The sequence below is a fragment of the Arachis ipaensis genome, chromosome B08 (genome assembly GCF_000816755.2).
Source record: "Arachis ipaensis cultivar K30076 chromosome B08, Araip1.1, whole genome shotgun sequence".
NCBI classification, from domain to species: domain Eukaryota; kingdom Viridiplantae; phylum Streptophyta; class Magnoliopsida; order Fabales; family Fabaceae; genus Arachis; species Arachis ipaensis.
This window is the reverse complement of record NC_029792.2, coordinates 95,189,045-95,193,975: the sequence shown is the minus strand read 5'-3', so window position 1 is coordinate 95,193,975 and position 4,931 is coordinate 95,189,045.

Sequence of the window (4,931 nt, the reverse complement as noted above, 5' to 3'; positions counted from 1 at the left end):
CACGTTGGTGCAAAAGTTAGGGGTCTAACTTTTGCACCAACGTTGGCCTTCCTTGGTGCACTTGAGGCGCCAACGTTAGCCCAAAAGTTAGGGGCTAACGTTGGCGCAAACTTTTGCTCTTACCCTTGTAGTTTTCATGTGCCAACGTTAGCCTCAAAGTTAGGGGCTAACGTTGGCTCAAACTTTTGGTGCCCAGGGAGTGTTTTTCTCATGCCAACGTTAGCCTCAAAGTTAGGGGCTAACGTTGGCGCAAACTTTTGGTACCCAGGGAGTGATTTTCAAGTTCCAACGTTAGCCCAAAAGTTAGGGGCTAACGTTGGCGCAAACTTTTGGTACCCAGGGAGTGATTTTCAAGTTCCAACGTTAGCCCAAAAGTTAGGGGCTAACGTTGTGGCTAACTTTTCACCCAAAAGTTTGTGCAAAAGTTTGAGGCTAACTTTAGGTCCAACTTTTTGCTTCCTGATTCAATTTCACTTATTCCATTGTCTTCTCTTTTCTCCTAGCTATTCCTTCTTGCTTCAACCTTTCTCCAAGCTTTCTTCACCTATCATTAATCAACCAAACACATCAAAGCTATGCTTAAAATCATGAGATATTCATTTTATCATAATATGTGACAATTATAGCATAAAACCTCATGAAATAGTATGAATTCATACATGGTTGATTAAATCAAAGGAAGCATGAAAATCTACCTAATTGACTTGCTTGTAGCTCAAGAAAGTGCATAATTCTAATGAAAACAAAAGAAAAAGACTAGTTAAAATAGGCTAAGATGACTTGTCTTCACAACACCAAACTTAAAGCTTGCTTGTCCCCAAGCAAGAAAAGAATTATGCTCAAAGGTTCTTTCATTTAAGATGGATTGAAGAACAACTTGTCAGGTCCTGTGAGTGAAGTGATCAAGTGTCAATGGGGTGAACTCTAAATCATATGCTCTTGCAAGGGCTTCAGTGCTCACTAGTCCTCACATATTGGGAGTCTTAGGTCTTAGGATTTTCATCCAAATGGTATCATGGAGATCTCTTTATATGTAGTCACCTTGAAGCAGCTTATAGTTTCTGTGCTTTGGCCTCGACTCTAAGTGTCATGTCTCAAAGCGGCTCTTTAGATAAGCTTTCAATCAATACTCCTAAACCAGTTGGTTTTAAGGTATTAGGTGTTGAAGCACCCCTAAGGATTTACTTGCTCAAGCCTCTTTCTTTGACACAACTCAACCACAAGCATTTTACTAGGCTAACAACTCTTTGAGTCATTGTTTCTTCTTTCTTTTCTGCATAGTAATTGATGCTCAGAGCCTTGGGCCATGTTCTTTTTTTTTTTTTGTCTTTGTATTTTGTTTGCTGCTTCTTGGATCAATAAATTTTTGAGAATCTCCACAAAACTTCTTTGAACTTCATGTCCCGCCTATGAGCTCCCATGCAAGTTTTCACAAGCATGCAACCTCAATACATAATCATACAACTAGAACCACCACTTCTCCTAATCTTTTGCTTGCCTCAAAATTGTTTGATTCCTCAATCCTTCTTTTCAAAGAACTTTCATGTGATGCATTTTTTTAACATTGAGTGCAAACAAGTTTTGAAGATAAAAATGTTGTGAATGATCAAGCATCTTGCTTATTGAATTTCAGAAAAGAAAAAAAAAACTATACTGAACAGACAGATAATCAGGGAAACAAAACCACTCTCAATTATAGCAGTGTTCAATGCAAGATAATCACTTAACAATACAACCTTTTGGAGTTCGCTTGCTTCACTCCTCATCATCATCATTACTGATCCACACATTCCTCTTTCATTTTTTTGTTGATGATGCTTAATCCTCCCAAAGGCTTGTATGATGCTCTGTAATGATGTTGAAAGTTGCTTGTTCCCCAAGCACTTGGAAACAATGGTTAGTCTGGCTGATTTATTTATAGGCTTTTGAACTTACTTTGGTGTGGGAACACCAAACTTAGTACCTTGCCAATGGTTTTCATGCATCAAATTAACCATGTGTGATAATTTTTTTCTTTTCTTCTTCTTTTTCAAAAGCAAAAAAAACTGAAAACTAGGAAACAGCAGAATAGTTAACTAGTTCATCTAACATGCTTGAAGCCAGCATTATGCAGATGGTGAGAATATGTTTTAAATGAGATTTTGGTGGAACACCATACTTAGAATCCTTCATTCTCCCTTATATTGTTTTGGTGTGCAACACCAAACTTAGCTTCTTGCAATATAGATAAAACTAATTAACCTTTTTATTGAAATAGATATGAAAAGAGAACTACCTTAGGTTGGGTTGCCTCCCAACAAGCGCTCTTTTATTGTCACTAGCTTGACATCTTGCTCTTTGATTATGGAGGCTGGAAATCATAATGCCTCAGTTTTTCTCCTCTTGCTGTAGGATTCCTTTCCTCCATGACCTGCACAATCACAAACAATCCAAATGAAAATTGGATATTCTCATGCCAGAATGTAGTCAGAGGATTAGTTGACACCATGTGTCAAACAGTTGGTAAACTTGAGAGATTAATGAACGAAAATCACTTCTCTCGTTTATTTATCAAGCTATGAGAATCATATTCAGCAAGATAAACCAAGAAAACTTCACTCTATTGCTAAAGTGAGGTTTCAATTAGCTCAGGCAAAAATTCAAACAGTTAGTGGGTTAATTGAAAATTAGAGGACAGAAAAGAAAACGTGCTTGATCTAGATCACCACCTCACTTAATCGTTGTCAATCTAATCAATCCCCGGCAACGGCGCCAAAAACTTGATGAGTATTTTGGTGGAACAATGAATTTCTCCCAAAACACACAAATCTAACCGGCAAGTGTACTGGGTCGTATCAAGTAATAAAAACTCACGGGAGTGAGGTCGATCCCACAGGGATTGAAGGATTGAGCAATTTTAACTTAGTGGTTAATTTAGTCAAGCGAATCAAGATTTGGTTGAGTGTTTTGTGATTTGCAGAAATTAAATTGCATGGAAGTAAAGAGAACAGGGAATTAAAGTGCTGAATCTTAAAGAACAAGAAATTAAATAGCAGAAACATAGAATGCAAGAAATGTAAATTGCGGAATCTTAAAGTGCAAGAAATGTAAACGGCTAGAATTGTAAAGGGAATTGGGGATTGGATTTGCAGAATTTAAACAAGGAAAAGTAAATTGCATCAAGCAGAGAAGTAGAAGAAAGTTTGGGTTAATTGTTCATCATCTATTTTCTTTGCAATTTACTTTTCCCTTGCAATTGTTCTTGTTGGATCAAGGAAGGTAGTGAGATCTAGACCTGGTTTTCAAGTCTCTGGACCCCTGAGATCTGAAATTCCAATTTACATTATGTTTACTGTTTTCATGTTCATTTACTTTTCTGCTTCAAGATCCAATCTAACCCAAACCTTCTTCTACTTCTCTGCATGATGCAATTTACTTTTTCTTGTTTAAATTCTGCAAATCCAATCCCCAATTCCCTTTATAATTCCAGCCGTTTACATTTCTTGCACTTTAAGATTCTGCAATTTACATTTCTTGCATTCTAAGTTTCTGCTATTTAATTTCTTGTTCTTTAAGATTCAGCACTTTAATTCCCTGTTCTCTTTACTTCCATGCAATTTAATTTCTGCAAATCACAAAACACTCAACCAAATCTTGATTCGCTTGACTAAAATAACCACTAAGCTAAAATTGCTCAATCCTTCAATCCCTGTGGGATCGACTTCACTCCCGTGAGTTTTTATTACTTGATACGACCCGGTACACTTGCCGGTTAGATTTGTGTGTTTTGGGAGAAATTCATTGTTCCCCCAAAATACTCATCAAGTTTTTGTGTGATGACAAGTCATCTTAGCCTATTTTAACTAGTCTTTTTCTTTTGTTTTCATTAGAATTATGCACTTTCTGAGCCATAAGCAAGCTAATTGGGTAGATTTTCATGTTTCCTTTGATTTAATCAACCATGTATGAATTCATGCTATTTCATGAGGTTTTATACTATAATTGTTACATATTATGAAAGAATGAATATCTCATGATTTTAAGCATAGCTTTCATATGTTTGGTTGATTAATGATAGGTGAAGAAAGCTTGGAGAAAGGTTGAAGCAAGAAGGAATAGCTGAAATCCCTCCCAGTACTCTCCCAAGCAATACAGAAGAGAATCCAAAAGGACAGTGCAAGGCCATTGACATAAGCAAAATGGCCGAACCCAATGAGGAAGAGGAGGACGTGAATCCCAAGGAGGAAGACCTCCTGGGACGTCCAGTGACCAATAAGGAGTTTCCCTCTGAGGAACCAAAGGAATCTGAGACTCATCTAGAGACCATAGAGATTCCATTGAACCTCCGTATGCCCTTCATAAGCTCTGATGAGTATTCCTTTTCTGAAGAGAATGAGGATGTTACTGAAGAGCAAACTGCCAAGTTTCTTGGTGCAATCATGAAGCTAAATGCCAAATTATTTGGCATTGATACTTGGGAAGTTGAACCTCCCTTGTTCATCAATGAACTAAGTGATCTGGATCAACTGACATTGCCTCAGAAAAGACAGGATCCTGGGAAGTTCATAATACCTTGTACCATAGGCACCATGATCTTTAAGGCTTTGTGTGACCTTGGTTCAGGAATAAACCTCATGCCCCTCTCTGTAATAGAGAAACTGGGAATCTATGGGGTGCAAGCTACTAGAATCTCATTAGAGATGGCAGACAATTCAAGAAAACAGGCATATGGACAAGTAGAGGACGTGTTAGTACAGGTTGAAGGCCTTTACATCCCTGCTAATTTCATAGTCCTGGATACTGGAAAGGAAGAGGATGAATCCATCATCCTAGGAAGACCTCTCCTGGCCACAGCAAGAGCTGTGATTGATGTTGACAGAGGAGAATTAGTCCTCCAAATGAATGAGGACTCCCTTGTGTTTAAAACTCAAGGATCTCCCTCTGCAACCATG